General features: G+C 34.9%; 1 protein-coding gene across 2 annotated transcripts in view; it reads right to left on the reverse strand.

Moving 5' to 3' along the window:
* The window catches only part of ADGRL4 (adhesion G protein-coupled receptor L4), a 109,427-nt gene that overhangs the window by 65,327 nt on the left and 25,595 nt on the right, over nucleotides 1-18,505 (reverse strand). The window lies entirely within an intron of this gene.

Below are 18,505 nucleotides of genomic sequence, written 5' to 3' on the forward strand. Positions count from 1 at the left end.
ATTTTTATTTCAGACACTATTTCTGATCAAAGTACAAAGCAGAAAAGGTTGCAACAATAACCTTAGAATTAAGTTGTTTACATCCCCGTATATGATGCAAAAGTAAGTGAAAACAGCAAGGACATTCTAGGCAGTTTGGATTAGGCTGCATTCCTGCTATCTACTTAAAATGTTTTCATGTTTATTTTTCCCCAGCACTATTGTTAGCAGTGTCATTTTAAAACCTAATAAAATTCTTCCATTTAAGCCCTTTTTCCCCCCTAAAATGTTTCATCAATCATAGTAAAACTGTGTTCTGTCATGGGATAATTGCAAATTGGCAAGCCAAAAAGGGCATCTACATGTCCTCGTCCCCCTTATCTCTATACTGGGCAGGAATGACAGCCAATTTATTAGTTGAGATATAGTTAAACTCATCAAATAAAATACTGTTTTCTGCCTCTGTGATGTTTTCTGTTACAGTATCAAAGTTGTTTCTTTCAAAGCCCATTTACAGATGGCTGTGATAGCAGTTAGTTATGCCTAATGACTTTGTTGTGCAGACTTATTGAAAATGAGAACATCTTGGTTCTGGCTAAACGACTCATACTAGATATTCTGGTAGCAGAAGGACATATAATCAGAATAGAATTCTGCTTATTGCTGTGTTAAAAAATTTTACAAAAGCTTTGAGTCGAGAAGATAAGCCCCAGTCCTGGATTTATTTACAAACAGTTGTGTTATTTCAGGCAAGTCACTTAGTTCTATTTTGTCTGTGTTTTTTTCATCCACAAAGTGCTGATATTAATAATATACTGTCTAAATTTCTGCAGAAATGTTCTCAGCAATAAATAAGATGGTGAATATAACTGTACTTAAATAAATAAAACTTTGAAGCTATTTTATTCCTAAGTATTTTAATCTTTAAAATAGGAATTCGCCTACTTATAATATAAAAATATAATTGCTGCTTATGATTACTTAGTCCAGAGTTCTGAAAAAATCCAAGTATATATTTGGAGAGATTCCTGTTTTAATGTGAAATCTATAATTGTTGTATTTTTAAAATCTTTATAACCAGGGGTGCCTGGGTGGCTCAGTAGGTTAAGTGTCCGACTTCAGCTCAGGTCATGATCTTGCAGTTGTGGGTTCCAGCCCTGCATCGGGCTCTGTGCTGGCAGCTCAGAGCCTGGGGCCTGCTTTGGTTTCTGTGTCTTCCTCTCTCTCTGCCCCTCGCCCACCTGCTCTCTCCCCAAAATAAATAAATATTAAAAAAAAATCTTTATAACCATCACATTTAACTATGATTCAAAAAGCCATAATCTGTATAATACTTTGTTATAAAAATAAAACATAAGTGAAAAATTAACTGAGGATTCAATTTTAACTGTGCTAGAAAAGGAATATCTCCTTTGGAGCACTAACTCCTTGTACTTGCTTGTTTATAGCAGGCAAACCTTGCAGGCTGACATAAAAATATAAATAATATAGACTAACATGCCAACATTTCAGCTTTTATAGTACTCCCAGAGATACCTAAACAATCAGTGTTAATTTAAGGAGAAAAAAATGGAACATTTCCTTATCTCATGTCCCAACACTTTTGTAGCAAACAATAAAATGATTTTCCAAGATCAAGTATAACTAGAATCTTCTTTTAAATAACCTACTAAGGCACCTGGGTGGCTCATTCGGCTAAGCATCTGACAGTTGGTTTCAGCTCAGGTCATGATCTCAGGGCTCATGAGTTTGAACCCTGCATTGGGTTCTGTGCTGATGGTGTGAAGCGGAGCCTGCTTCAGATCCTCTGTCTCCTTCTCTCCCTTAACCTGCTCTCATGCTCTCTCTCAGCCTCTCAAAAATAAACATTTAAAAAATATATTAAAAAAATAAATAACCTACTCCAAAGACCAATAGCTGGAAAGAACAAGAGATTATAAGTATTAAAACTACTGGACCCATTTACATCTATCTTTTTTTTTTTTTAATTTTAGAGTGAGAGTATGTGTGAGTTGGGAGAGAGGTGGGGGGGGGGGGGGAAAAAGATGGAGAATCTTAAGCAGGCTCCATGGTCAGAGTAGAGCCTGATGTGGGGCTCGATCTCACCACCATGAGATCATGATCTGAACCAAAATCAAGAGTCAGATGCTTAACTGACTGAGCCACCCAGATGCCCCTATCTATCTCTTATAAGAAGAAGAAAGTAATTGCTAACGTTTACTGAACATTTATTATGTGCTAGGCAGTCACATTACTGTGTCATTTAAATACTAAAACAAAACTCTGAAGTAATATTGCCCCATTTTATGGATGAAAACACTGAAGGCACAGAGATGTTAGCACACAGCAGGACAGAGCATTAGACTGTCAGAGCTGGGTTTTAAATCTGATAGCTGAGCTGATGCTGTAAAATATTAAGCAAGACTTATATCATCTCCAATGAACATGGTGACAAAAGAACTATTTTCCAATGAGAAAGGAAAGTTTATTTTATCTTGACAGTAATGACAGCATAGAATGCCCCCCACCAAAAAAACAAAAAAACAAAAAAAAAAGAAAGAAAGAAAAAAAGAAAAAAAAACAGTAATTTGAATCCTGGTTGAAAAGATCCATCATGAAATTGGGAAAAACACATATTGAAGAGTCACATAGGTCAAACTTTGAATCTTATATGACATGTCCAAAGTTTAATTTCCCCACCAGCAAAATGGAATCAAGGATGTCCACTGGAGGGTTATTGTGAAGATTAAGAATCCATTAAAGAGGAGAGAAGGAAGAACAGGCGGAATAAAGAGGATTTCCAGGGCAGTAAAAATGGTCTGTATGATTCTATACTGGTGGATACATTTCATTATACATTTTTTTCCAAACCTGCAGAATATACCCCAACAGTGAACCCTACTGTAAACTGTGGTCTTTAGGTGATAATGTGTCCAGATAAGTTCATCAGTTATAACAAATGTACCACTCTAGTGGGGATGTTGTTGATAATGGAGAAGGCTGTGCAAGTGTTGGCTTAGGGGGTGTATGGACAATTCTATACCTTCCTCTCAATTTGCTATGAACCTAAAATTGCTTTAAAAAATAAAGACAAAAAGAAAAAAAAAACCATTAAATATCTTCAGGTAGTACTTGGCACACTGGAGGTGTTATACAAATATTAAGAATAATAAAACATACTAACTTTTGATTTTTTAATGTTTTTATTTATTTTTCAGACAGGGAGAGAGCATGAGCAAGAGAGGGGCAGAGAGAGAGGGAGACACAGAATCAGAAGCAGGCCCCAGGCTTTGAGCTGTCAGCACAGAGCCCAATGCAGGGCTCGAACTCAAGGACTGTGAGTTCATGACCTGAGACGAAGTCAGACACTCAACCTACTAAGCCACCCAGGCGCCCCAAAACATACTAACTTTTGAATAAATACGAAGGAATGAAAACAATTACTTTTAACCCACTGCTTAGGTTATGTAAAGCCCATATTTATCATCATACTGTATGGTCTCTTTTATGTAAAGCCCATATTTATCATCATACTGTATGGTCATGATGAAAAAGTTTGAATTTTCTATCAGTATGAATTTTAGATTTAATATTTATAGTCAAATCTTCATTAAGACAGGAAATAAAAACTTATAAATTATTGCCTAATTTTAAAAGTAGAATTAATAGATTTAACCATAGATTTTATTGACTTCCAAGTTTTCTGGTGTAGCAAATTTAGAACAAATGGAAATTACAAATATGTTAAAAAGAATAAAGTCTAACACATGAGGAACTTACATTAAAAAAAAAGCTTCATTCCTATAGCAAAGCTTTATAATTTAAGGACTGTATAATTTCACATTAGTACATTGATATGAGTTTGTTAAATTAGAAAGGGAACACGCTGGAAATAAAATTTATTATTTAGAAGATGAAGAGAAGGGTGGTGGCTATTTGGTTTTACAAATATAACTGCTTATTGCCAAAACTTTCTCAAATTCTGCACAACAGTTCTGTTTTCTAATTAATTTCTCGAATTGTAAGACCTTTCACATAGTTTCATGGCCAAAATACATCTGCACATGTTTCCCCTCAAATGTTTTTTATACCACAGCGATACTCCATCTGTTGTCGCCGCCTTGCCTGTGCGGCACCAAAAGTGTGGGAAGTCTGCTTGGGAAATAAGATTGCCAGTGGACCCTGCTCCCACCGGGTGGGGGCCTCTCAGCTATGAACATCAGACTGGATTCAGTTGCAAAGCACATATTTCTGTGGTTTTAAAGGAAGCCAGACAGGTGGCACCCTTAGGTTGTTAGCATTTGCATTTTCTCTCAAATATCAAGTTCTCTCCACTTTATTCCAGATTTAGTTTCTTCTTCTTCTTCTTTTTTTTTCCCTTTGAGTTAGTTTCAAAGCATTTTTAAAAACAAGTTCCTGGTTTTGGTTCAGATTTTAAGAGTTAAACCAAGAACTTTTGTTATCCATTTTATATCTTTAAAATGAGTTTAGTTTTGCTTCATGTAACAGAGCAAATATCTAGTAACTCGTTTTCGTATTCACGTAAGCATTATACATAAGCTATGTATATATAGAGATTACCTTCAGTTATAAGGAAACAAAGGATTCTGAGTGACTCTTCTGATTATAATTAAAGATATTATTTAAAGGGGCCCCTGGGTGGCTCAGTCAGTTAAGCATCTGACTTCGGCTCAGGTCATGATCTCACAGTTTGTGGGTTTGAGCCCTGCATCAGGCTCTGTGCTGACAGCTCAGAGTTTTGACCCTGCTTCAGATGTCTGTGTCTCCCTCTCTCTCTCTGCCCCTACCCTGTGCGTGCTCTGTCTCTCCCTCTGTCTCAAAAATAGACATTAAAAAATTAAAAAAATATTATTTAAAAATACTCACATAAACATTTATGGTTTTAAAGGTATTCGTATTGGAGAACCTGGGTAGCCTAGGAGGTTGAGCATCCCACTTTGGCTCAGGTCATGATCTCATGGCTCTGCTTATGGGGCTGAGCCCTTGGTCCGGCTCTGTGCTGACAGCTCAGAGCCTGGAGCCTGCTTCGGATTCTGTGTCTCCCTCTCTCTCTGCCCCTCTCCCCCTCATGCACTCTCTCTCTCTCTCTCTCTCTCTTTCTCAAATACAAATAAACATTTAAAAACTTTAATAAAAAATAAAAAAAGACATTCCTATGACTATACTTAAAGTTTCAAATAAGGCATATTTTATGAGCAAGTACAATATATTGTACTTGAATATAATGTATATTTGAATAAAATGTAACATATATCAATTTCTCCTAAGTGATGTGGGATGTAGCATGCATGGCAATAGTTCAGTGACAACAAAAATAAGAAGGAAGTCTATTTATATAATGTTAATTTAAACACATAAAACACATTTTTTCAATGAGTTTTGCCACCTAAAATCTTTACAATAAATTGACCAGGTTATTATCTTTCTCCACTTGTAAACTGTGCTAAAATATCCATTATTGCTACAGGGTTTTTGTTTCATGTTGTTTGCTCATTTGTATTCATATTCTATAGTTTTCCTCTTCAAAACTCTAAGAAGAGTTTTGACTAGTTTAACAAATTGTTTGGAGCAACTGAGGAAATCTTTGGGTATTCATGAACATTAACTTCGATTTCATTATTGGATTATTGAGCCTTTTGTGATAATCTTTAAAGAAAAGTATATTCTCTTTTCTTTGCTTGATCAGTATACTGAACACACACACACACACAAACACACACACACACATACACACCCATTTCTTTCAAGCACCCCTTACTAGAGTGCACAACCACAGACCTTCTCCCCCTGTGATGCTACCTCTCCTAATATTCTCTCAAATATATACACAAACACAAGTATCTTTATTATATTCCAGCTCATCTTTACTGAAAAGTATTCTATTGGATTTCTAATTTGGCAGCAATTAGTCTGATTTTAAATTTTTATTTCATAATTACCTATAAAATTACAGGGAAAATCACAACCCTTTGTTATATCTTCTTGTGGATACAGGTGAATTTTAGTGCCTATTAATTTTAGATTTATTTTCTTCTACTTTTTCAGGTATTTACTGGCAACTTATTCATGCCATTTGGCTTTAAAATTTTTTTATAGTGTCTCTTTTAAACATATGACTCCAAAATTTTAGGAGGTAAAAAATAATAAAAAGAATGGAAATACATCCATGATGCCTTTCACTTTTATACTGTATTATACCCAAGGAAACAGTATTGCTGTATTAATTTCCTTTTACTGCTATAACAAATTACCACAAACTTGGTGGCTATAAGCAACACAGATTTATTATCTTGCAATTTTAGAGGTTGGAGTCTGAAGTGAGTTCAAGGGGGCTAAAAGGTGTCAGTGGGACTGAGTTTTCTCCAAGAAGCTCCAGGGAAGAATCCATTTTCTTGCCTTTCTGGCTTCTAGAAAGAGCCTCACTTCCATTGTCAAAGCTAGGGATGGCTAGTTGAGTCTTTCTCAAATCTCTTCACTCTGAAACTGATACATTCTGCCACCTTCTTTCACATTTTAGAATACTTGAGAGATACAATGGGCTCACCCAATCTAAGATAATTGCTCTATTTTAAGGTCACATGATTAGCAACCTTAATTTCATCTGCAAACGTAGTTTCTTCTTTCCACGTAACATGACATTCTTAGAAGTTCTGAGAATTAGGGCATGGATATCCATGGGGGCCATTATTCTGCTTACCACCTATTTCACATGGTGAAGAAACATTAACAAAACAAACTAATAGACTGTAGTGGGCAGATGATAACATTTGTCTTTCAGATCCTATTACAATCACAAAGAAAAAAATAATAAATTAATTAACTTTTTTTTTCCTTCTACAGAATTAAAATTGGGAATTTATGTGATTATTAAGCAATCCTCAGTCTTGACCATTGTTTGTTTCTGGATATAACTCTGAAAAGTAGATATGAATTGGTTTCTGAGTTGAAACTCTGATGGAGGAAATATTAATTATTACTTAGAAAGAATATCCAATGATAAATTAATGATATGACAATTATAGCACAAAACCAATGGTGGTGAAAATCTATGGTTAAAACACCAATATAATGAGCAAATAAAGTTGTCAAGTTTCATAGCAGGAAGAAGATAATCCTACACTAATATCGCATTCTTGTTTTACAAATAAAAAATCTGATATGCCTTATGTCACCCAGATGGCTAGTGAGAGAAGCCTAGATGTAGAAAATGAGTCAGAACAACCTGATGTTTGAGTGTGAAAAGAATATGTTTATAGAAATATAAGGTTTTAAAACTTTTTTGGCACAAAAAAATCTTTATTATACCCACATGTAGAAAGGTGAACAAAATAAAGATGCATAGGTCAGTGGTTTTTCATAAAGGAAATATTTATGTAATAAACATTCAGGTTAAAAAATAGAACATTAGCATCATCTCATAAGAACCCCCATACCTCCTGCTAATCACTGTGCTAATTCACTCCTAGAGGTAACAACTATCTTGACTTTTATGAAATCTCACATTGCTGCTTATCTTTGTAATTTCATTGCACAAGTATGGTTACCTCAACACTACATACATTTGTCAGGTCCTAAGGTTTATAACACAATGTATATTCTATTATGTCTGATTTTTATTCCATTTGTTTATTTTTACTCAAAAGTATATTTGTGAGAGTCACTCATATGGCTTTATATATATACCTTTGCTCTATTTATTTTTATGATTCTATTTTTTTTAATGTTTATTTATTTTTGATACAGAGAGAGACAGAGCATGAATGGGGGAGGGGCAGAGAGAGAGGGAGACACAGAATCCAAAGCAGGCTCCAGGCTCTGAGCTGTCAGCACAGAGCCCAATGCGGGGCTCGAACTCACGGACCGTGAGATCATGACCTGAGCCGAAGTCGGACGCTCAACCGACTGAGCCACCCAGGCACCCCTTTATGATTCTATTTAATAATTATTCCATTATATGACTAGACTCCAATTGGCTTAACATTCTACTGATAATGGTCAATTGAACTGTTTGCATTTTTGAATATTAGAAATATTGATACAAATATTTTTATGTTTTTTGATGTCTGTGTGGTAGAATTGATGGGTTATAGTGCATGCATATTTTCAAATATACTAGATAATACCAAACTGTTTTCCAAGGTGGTTACATCAACCTATATTCATATTAGCAGTGTCCCACTATTCCCAAATTTCATTTGATATTGACAATCTTTAAAAATTTTACGCATCCTGGTAAGTATGTAGTATTAACTCATTGTTGTTTACTTTTAATCTCTGTAATTATTAACAAATGTGAGCATTTTTCTTATGTTTTCAGGACATTTAGATATCTCTTTTCATGGCTTGCTTATTCAAGTCTGTTACCCATTTTCTGTTGGGCTCTTTGCCTTATTATTATTTTTTAGAAGTTTTTTTTATCTATTCTATATAAAAGCCATTGATTACATGTGTTGCATTTATCTTCTCCCACTAGATAGCTTGCCTTTTCTTTTTCTTTTGTATTTTTAAGTTTATTTATTTATTTTGAGAAGGAGAGAGAGTGAAAGAGAGAGACAGAGCATGGGGTAGGGGCAGAGACAGAGGAAAAGAAAGAATCTCAGAGCCTGCTTGAGATTCTGCCGAGTCAGTGCAGAGTCTGGACACAGGGCTGGAACCCACAAACCTTGAGATCATGACCTGAGCTGAAATCAAGAGTCAGACACTTAATGGAATTATATCATTAATGATATAATTTGATGAAAAAAATTAATCTAGTTACATTTATATTTCCTTTTATGGTTACTACTATTCTTTCCTATAAAAGAAATCATTTCTTAACCTCCCAATCTTCTTACCTCCTAACCTCCTAATCTTTTACAAGCTGTTCTGATTTTAATGTTATCTAAAGATGTACAATTCACCTGAAACTGTTATATATGTTGTAAACAGCAGACATGCTTTTCATTTTTCTACATGGATACCTAATTGTTTTATCACCACTTGCTGAAAAGACCATTCTTTCTCCAGAGATTTCTGCAAAATCTCTCTTATTATAAATAAAAACAAGCATGCAAAAGAAATAGAAAATTAACTATTAAAGAAATTGAATCTATAATTAAATATTTCCACAAAAGCAAAACACCAGGCCCTATGTGGTGTACCATTTGGATGATATAAAGAAATAATGTCATTTCAAAAATTCTTTCAAAGAACAGAAAAAATGGAATTCTATATAACTAATTATAATAAACCAGAAAAATCTAAAAATCTAGAAGCCTGAACAAGGATATTATGAAAAAGAAAATTACAGTTCAACTTCATTCATAAACATTGATGCAAAATATCAAAACAGATAGCAGTAAATCTAATCTAGTCAAACACAAAAATGGGTAATGCATGATAGCTAATGATTTACTCCAGCAATATAAAGATTGTTGAACAACTGAAAACCAATTAAATTTACTGCACTAGTAGTATAAAGAAAAAAATGGCATGAACATCTTAATAAAGAAGGACTTCACAAAATTTAACATCTATCCCTAATGAAAATTTTTATATGTTAGAAATAAAAGAGATAATACAATAAATACAATATTTAATGATAAAAGAAAGTTTTTTCTTTGAGATTAGATATAAGAATGTCTGTTTTTATTACTTCTATTCATCACTGTACTGGAGGTCCAGTGAGGCAATAAAAAGAAATAAAAGGGATAAGTATTAAAAGGAAAAGAGTAATACTGTAGATGATTTAAAAAATTATCAGAAATATAAATAAATGTAACATGCTCACTAGATATAAAGTCAAAATAAGAAAAATATCAGTTCCATTACTTTTATACAGCAATAAAAGCAATAAGCTTTTTAACAATAAGAAATAAGCAATGAAGTTAAAATATCAGTTAAAACACCAAAAAGTCACAGGTATCTGCAAATAAGCTAAAAAAAAAAAAACTAAACAAAACAAACAAACAAAAAACAAACACACAAATAAAAACTGTGCAAGCTGTCTACAAAGATGATTAACCACTATTGAGAAATGTCAAATTATTGTAAAGCAGGAATATACCATGTTCATGGATTGGTTACCTCACTATTTTACAAATATCCATTTCAAACTATTTTTATATATAATCCTTGCATTTTGAAATAAAATCCCAGCCCCCCAAATCAAGCATTTATATGGAGCTATTCATGCTATTTTTTCAATTTACATAACAACACAGAGTGATGAAAATGAATAAAAGAGATCAGATTTACTCTCTTGTCAGAAATAATCAACCTTAATGACAATAACAAAACAAGAAAAATATGTGAAACAATGGTTTTCAAGACCTTGGACAACAGATATAAAAAGACACTAATCCCTGGAGATGATTAAAAAAAAAAAATGAGGTAAGCTTCCTGCCTTGAGAGAATTTCTTGCCCATGACCCAGATGGAGCCTAATGAACCCTTTGAGTTGAACAGATGGAGCTAATAGTCCCAGAAGACCAGGGTATCTAGGGTTCACAGGGCAGGAAAGAAAGGGAGGGAGGGAGGAAGGCAGGAAGGCAGGAAGGCAGGAAGGAAGGAAGGAAGAAAAGGCTGCAGAGAGAAAAATTCCTAGAGGACTGCAAAGGTCCACCTGAGGATTCGGCAAAGTACTGATTAGTGCTGCATGTGAAGAAAGAATCATCTGAAAGGATAAGAGCACAGTACCTCTTGCTCACACAGCAAGTTTCTGCTCCCATAGGCAGATGGAAAACAAGAAATTAGGTAGAATGTTTAAATGTTAAGTTTCAGCAGTTTCTCCCACATGTTCAAAAATTACATATAGACATGAAGGGGCGCCTGGGTGGCTCAGTCAGTTAAGCGGCTGATTCTTGATTTTGGTTCAGGTCACGATTTCATAGTTTGTGGGTTCAAGCCCCACACTGGACTCTGTGCTCATAGTGTGGAGCCTGCTTCCGATTCTCTGTCTCTCTCTCTTTCTGCCCCTCTCCCACTCTCACTCTCTCTTAAAAATAAAAAAAAAGTTAAAAAATAATAACATAAAAAATACATATAAGCATGGAATATATATATATATATATAAAAAAAAAACCAACCCAGAGATAAAATCTCCAATTCTCGTGTAAAAAATAACCTGCATGTCTGTTTTTGTTTTAATCTGAGTTTTGTTTTAATGTATTAAGTTCGAAAGGAAGAAGTAAAACTGTTTTTATTGGAAAATTATACCATCATCTATTTGGAAAGAATAGTCTTTTAGCAAATAGTGATAAAATATTTGTATATTCATATGTTATAGAAACAAAAACAAAACACTTTAATCCATACCTTATACCATGTGTAAATACTAATTCAAATGGATCATAGACCACAATGTAAAACCAAATGCAGGATGAATCTGTGACTTATGTTATAAAAATGTTTTTTAGATATAGCACAAAAAGCAGAATCCATAAAAGATCAAACTGATAACCTAAACTTAATCAAAATTTAAAAATGTAAAGTCATAGACTGGGAGAAAGTTTTTGCAAAGCATGTATCTCAAGAAAGACATATCCATAATATATTGGAAAAAAACCCTAAAAATTCAATAGTAAAAAAGCAACTTGGGGCCCCTGGTGGCTCAGTAGGTTAATAGTCTGAGTCTTGATTTTGCCTCAGGTCATGATCTCACAGTTTGGGAGTTTGAGCCTCGCACTGGGCTCCACACTGATGAGGAGGAGACTGCTTGGGATTCTGTCTCTTCCGATCTCTCTACCTCTGTCATTCTCTCAATAATAAATAAATCAACTTAAAAAAATATGAGATAAGTTAAGAAAAAAAAAAGCAACTCAATAATTTTGGGCAAAATATTTGAACACATACTGCACCAAAGATAGGGAATGCAAAGAAGCACATGAAAGATGTTCAACATCATCAGTAACTTGGGAAATGCAGATTAAAGCCACAATGAGAAACCATTCAATATCTACGGGAAAAGCTAAATTTAAATGATGGCCCATACCAAATGACCATGAGGAAGTAGAGCACCTGTATCTCTCATACATTATCTATGGGAAAATAAAAGTCATTCAACCATTTTGCAACGCATTTTGTCAGTTTCTGATAGACTTAAACATACACTTACCAAATGAACTAGGAATTCTATTTCTAGGTGTTTACTCAAGAGAAATTTTCCACTCTAATGCTTATATATGAATATTCATAGTTCTATTCATAATGGCCCCAAACAATAAATAACTCAAATGTCCATCAACAGTGAATAATTAATAAATTGTGAATGTTTCTCAGGAAAAAAAAATGGAATAAATTACTGACACATTCCACAACATGGATGAATCTCAAAATTATTATGCTGAGAAAAAGAAGCCATATGCAAAAAAAAGGATATATTTAATGATTGCACACATTTGAGATAAATCTAGTCTGGGATGACAGAAATTTGAGCAGTGTTTGTCTCAGACCTGGCTTGGGGCTAGGGACAAGATTGACTGTGATGGATTAAATGAAAGCTTTCTGGAGTGATGGAAATGTTCTATATATTGACTTAGCACTGGTTACATGGCTTTACACATTTATCAAAACTCAACAGATACATTGAAAGTGGATGAATATTGTTGTATGCAAACTACACCACAATAAAGTTGATTAAAACTGCAAATAGCTAAATACTTCTAAGATACTCTTGAAGAAAATAAGGTGAGATGAGTCTAACAGTAGAGACCTAATATAAAGCTACAGTATTTAAGACCATGTGGTACTGATGCAACGATAGACAAATGGACCAATGAAATCAAACACAGAGCTCGGAAACAGATCCATATGCAAATATATGTGTGTATAGAAGCAGTAGTGATAACAGTAGTCCTAGTGTGTGTGTATACTGGTAAGTAGTTTGGAGAGTAAGTGCTATTTTTCTGGGACTCCTGGAATCTAGCTATGGACTATTTATGCTAATGAATACAGTGTATACCTAGGTGTGAACTTCACCTGGAATTAATCAAAATACCAGTCACCCCTATTACTTATTGGTAGTAGAAAATACTAGCAAAGAAATATAAGCCACTAGGCCAGAAAAGAAACTCATTAAATAAAAAGGAATTCAACAAATAATTAATTTTACCAAGTTAATACTCAAACTAACAGCATTCTCCCCACCAATTTTTGCGACCATGTAAATTTCCATAGCCATTTCTCCCTTCGTCTCTGTCCTTCCATTTACCATGACTAGGTAGAAAAGCTTTGGGGTTCAGCTTCTTTGGCATCTAAAATAACAAGACTTTGGGGCACCTGGGTGGCTCAGATGCTTAAGCCTCCGACTTCAGCTCAGGTCATGATCTCACAGTTCCTGAGTTCAAGCCTGGTGTTGGACTCTGTGCTGATGGCTCAGAGCCTGGAGCCTGCTTCGGATTCTGTGTCCCCTTTTCTTTCTGCTCCACCCCCAGGCACGCTGTGTCTCTCTCCCTCTCTCTCAAAAATAAACATTAAAAAAACAAAACAAAACAAAACAAAAAAAACAAACACAAAATAACAAGACTTCTATCTGGCTCTCAGACCCTAAGTCATGTGTCAAATCTTCAGTATCCCATTTTCTTCCAGTTTAAGAGTACCCATTGTGATCTTCATTCCTGACTCTACTCTCTGCCTATTGTCAGGCCCCAGATTTCTGGGGCTTGGGGGACTGACTTCTGGTGGGTTTTCTTGCCCTCTACAAAGTGTCTATTAGACCATCTATTGGCATAACTGATCCTTTCATCCATACAACTATTTTTGCATTAAAAATGTACTGCCTACTTTATAGCTGACAATCTAAAAGTGAGAGGCAGTATCTTTGCCTACAAGAACATGGGGATGAAAAGCTACAATTTCCAAGTAGAAAATTGCCTGAATAATCAATGTTTCAATTCCTCTCTCATGTAATTCCTTAGGCCATTGTTGCCAGACATTTCTGTTTTTATTATCATTTTTTTTCTCATAACCTTACTCTTAAGTGTATATGAAATATACTTCCCTTTGAGAAGGATTCCCTGAGAAACCTTACAGTATTTTTACAAATATGCACAAGACCAGACTAACATTTATCAAGTACATTCCAGGTGCTGAAATCTGTAAGTGCTTTACATGTGTTGTTTCAATTGATCCTTACAAAAACTCCCGTGGGTTGGATTTTATTAGTTCTATTTCACCAGTTAGAAATTAGAATCAAAGAGGTTGATTTTTCATTGTTTACCAAGCTGGAAAGCTTGGAGTCAAGACTCAAATACAAGTTAATGTAATGCCAAAGATCTGATCCATTTTTCTTCTCTATTTTAACATCTATATAATAGTATAGTATTAGTAAAGTATAGTTTAGTATAGCACAGCATATATATTAGGTTGATAACTAATATCATTGTTTTACATTTTAATACTTTTGGGCTGTTAATACTTACCATTTACCACTAGCAGCAGCAATATTTAGAGTTAGTTATGAGTTAAATTTAATGAAAACCCATCTCCAAATGTGCCTAACTTAAATCCAGAAAACATCACAACCTCCTCTAGACCCTGCACAGTTATCTCTCTAATGGGGCTGGCCTTTCTAAGAAAATAAAACAAAGTTTCAAGATAATTTGTAAATGGTTAACCTGACCCTCAAAATATAATAAACACTGTTCACAGTCATGACAGATACAGACCCCAAACTTAAATGTCATTTCCTTTCACAATTTAAAAAGCCTTTGTTTTCAAAATTAACTTCAAATCTTCTAGTTGGCTATTTAAGTCCATTGGTCACAGCTTGGTACTGAAACTCCTTCACAAGCCAGCCCTTGGTTGTATCTGCCTGTTCACCGCTCACCCCCTTTGTACCCAGTGTTGCAGATCTATAAAGTGCTTGAAGATTTTCAGACAACTCACACTCTCATTTTCAGACCCATTAAACATATGCTTCCAACATAGCATTTTTTCTTAACCTCACTTGAATAAAGAATACTAATGTTTTAGGACACACTCAGATTTTGTCATTTGCCGGCAGCCTTCCTCCTTATTCATCTGCTCATGCACGGGGTTGGGGGGTAGGGGGCACACATGCGTGCATGGAAGACTGGAAGGCGTCCCTCCCCTCATGTGCTACGTCTTTGCAGTGTTCATATTCACCCCGAGTTCCGATCTTTTTTATTTACTGTATGACTTGTTCATTCGGCGTCCTTCTAAAGAGTAAGGACACCTTTGCTTCTTTCCAGTACTTCATACTTTTTCCAGCTAATTTAGTTAAAACAAAACAAAACACTGCTTCTTACAATATAACATTGTCTTCAGGAGAGACCTATAAATCAAGTCCGTTTGAGTGTTTCATTGAAAACCAGTGCTAACTTCTACAATTAAAATACTTTACTTAATATTCTTAAAACAGAAGATTTTACAGTCACCGAGGAGTTAAAGCTTTATTTATATAGTAAGGTCAGAAAATTCAGAAGAAATCTTTAGTAACTAGTTTACCATTGAGAATACTAACTGAAGCCTAATGAAATTTATGAGCAGCTCTGAAGAAATATTTTATTTCTTCACGGAATTACAAGGCTGGGAATGAACCAGAGAGGTCGCTGAGTTCATCTCTCATGTTTAAATCATCCTGGAGAAATAAAAAGCTACACTGTAAAAGTAGATAAGACAACTTCTCTTTGTACTCATTCCAGTACGTAACACCTTTCACCCTAAACACCTCTCCCTAAACGTAACCTAAATTTCTATTGCTAGAGTTTAAACCCATTTCCTCTTGTACCATCACTATTCAAGCCTGAGAATAGCAGGTTAATTTCCAGCAGGTGAGCAGCAGCTTGAACAGTATCGTCTATTACTGGAGCCCTGAGCACCTCCTTTGTCTCAATTTGAATAGTCATTTTCCAGAATTGTGTTACTCTTTATGACAATTCTCGCAATTCTTGCCGAAGGCACCAGCCTCTCTCTATAGCGGCCTTCTCATTTTTACTCCTGTCCCCTCCAAAAGCAGTCCCGTTATCATGCAAACTTCAAAGAGGACAGAATAAAAAAAAATCTGCTGAAAGTAAAACAGATTAATTAATACGAAGTGACTAATATAGACAAATTGGTGATAATGAAGCCACGATTATATTATTGCCATTCCCTTCATGATGTCTCCAATTATTTTGTGTCAATTTATCCCAGTGCTGATTCAGGTATAAAATTTAAATTGTAACATTTTTTTTTTTTTTTGCCTATGAAATGGCTACAATGAAACCCCCTACTTCATAGGATTCATAAGGATATTACGAGTGAATTATTGCATTTAGTAGGTGCTCAGTAAATGTTAGTTGTTAGTAGTAGCAGTATTTGCAGTAGTACTGATGATCTTTCATTCTTTTTAAATATATGAATAATTGTGTATACAAACCACAATTTCTTTATCCATTCATCAGTTGATGGACATTTAGGCTCTTTCCATAATTTGGCTATTGTTGAGAGTGCTGCTATAAACATTGGGGTACAAGTGCCCCTATGCATCAGTACTCCTGTATGCCTTGGGTAAATTCCTAGCAGTGCTATTGCTGGGTCATAGGGTAGGTCTATTTTTGATTTTCTGAGGAACCTCCACACTGTTTTCCAGAGTGGCTGCACCAATTTGCATTCCCACCAACAGTGCAAGAGGGTTCCCGTTTTTCCACATCCTCTCCAGCATCTATAGTCTCCTGATTTGTTCATTTTGGCCACTCTGACTGGCTAAGTGAAATAAGTCATACAGAGAAAGACAGGTACCATATATTTTCACTCTTATGTGGATCCTGAGAAACTTAACAGAAGACCATGGGGGAGGGGAAGGGAAAAAAAAAGTTAGAGAGGGAGGGAGCCAAACCATAAGAGACTCTTAAAAACTGAGAATAAACTGAGGGTTGATGGGGGTGGGAGGGAGGGGAAAGTGGGTGATGGGAATTGAGGAGGGCACCTGCTGGGATGAGCACTGGGTGTTTTATGGAAACCAATTTGACAATAAATTCCATTTATTTATTTATTTATTTATTTATTTATTTATTTGATTTCCCATTCAGTCATTCGTTAGCTGGCAGATGCCTTGCAATACATCAGTTTCTGCATCTGAAAGTCAGGTGGTATGAGGATTATATGAGTTAATATAATTCAAGATCCTAAGACAGTTCCTGGCACAAAGTAAGCATGTTATAGCTCTTATTATTTCTATTATGATTACTTCTATTATTGCAAAATAATAAGGACTAATGAAAGGAGCAAAAATAATACCAAACTAAAATACTAGACTATAAAAACAACTCAGACTAGAGATGGACGATTGGTATTGAAATATTTAAGTTCTCATATTTTGAGGGGGATGCAGAGATACTGATTATCTTTGGCTTGTTTTGTTAATTACACAAACTGAAAATTAAAGATACTACTAAAAGAAAAGAAACAGAAAAGGAAAATGTCTGCTGGGCCCACCTGAATAAATTGTGAACGTAGCCATCTAGGCACAAAAGGCAGGTCATTTGTGAGAGGTCAAAGTTAAACTAGCCTGAATCTTTGATATGTCCGCAGTCAGCACCAGAAGACAGAGAGTGGTGTAGGGAGTTCTAATGAAAAGACAGTTTGACTTAGAAATAGTATGTTCATACAAAATTTTTAAGCATAAAAGGGGTTGTCAGACATCTCCAATGTAGAGGACTGAAAACAGCAGTGGTCAGAAACCCTTCTTGAAAAAACATCTTCAATGATTAAACTCAGTTAATTAGAGATATTCTTAAATCACCTGAAATGGAGAATCGATAGTGAAAATTACTCAAGGGAAGCACTAAAACCTTTTAAACATAAAATCAAGACTAAACTTCTATGGGAATTGTGGTCGAACAGAATATCAATAGTACAAGCTTTGACAAAGTAAAAATAGTATAAGCAAAAATAAGCAGGTAAAAAAGAAAGAGAAGGGAGAAGAAAGTGTTATTACGAAAACTGATTCATCTTTTAGTTTTTTCACTTTATTTAATTTGAGAGAGTGAATGAAGGGGGAGGGGCAGAGAGAGAAAGGATCCGAAGCAGGCTCTGAGCTACCAGCTCAGAGTCCAAGGGGCTTGAACCCATGAACTATGAGATCAAGACCTGAGGCAAAAGCAAGAGTCAGATGCTCAATCCACTGAGCCACCCAGGAACCCCAACTGATTCATCTTTTATAGCAGTGGACAAATCAGTACTATCTGAAATTAAAACAAATGGTTAAAAAATTATCTCAGCACTCGGATTCTATTTACACATTTTTTTCTTACATTAACAGTTCTTTTAAAGTTTATTATCTTGCAGCTAAAATTAGAAATCTGCAATGAGCAATTCTTTCAGTTTTATTTCATTTTGTTTGTTCAGTTTTATTTCATAAAATGAGAGTGGGTACCTTTCAGTAACATAATAATCAGTTATAATTATCACATCTATATCTATCTATCTATCTATCTATCTATCATCATCTATCTATCTAATGTATCAACTATTTCCCTTAACAATAGTATCTTTTACAGGTACACATAAAAGGGCCACAGAAT

This window comes from Lynx canadensis, chromosome C1 (assembly GCF_007474595.2).
Source record: "Lynx canadensis isolate LIC74 chromosome C1, mLynCan4.pri.v2, whole genome shotgun sequence".
Classification (NCBI taxonomy): Eukaryota; Metazoa; Chordata; class Mammalia; order Carnivora; family Felidae; genus Lynx; species Lynx canadensis.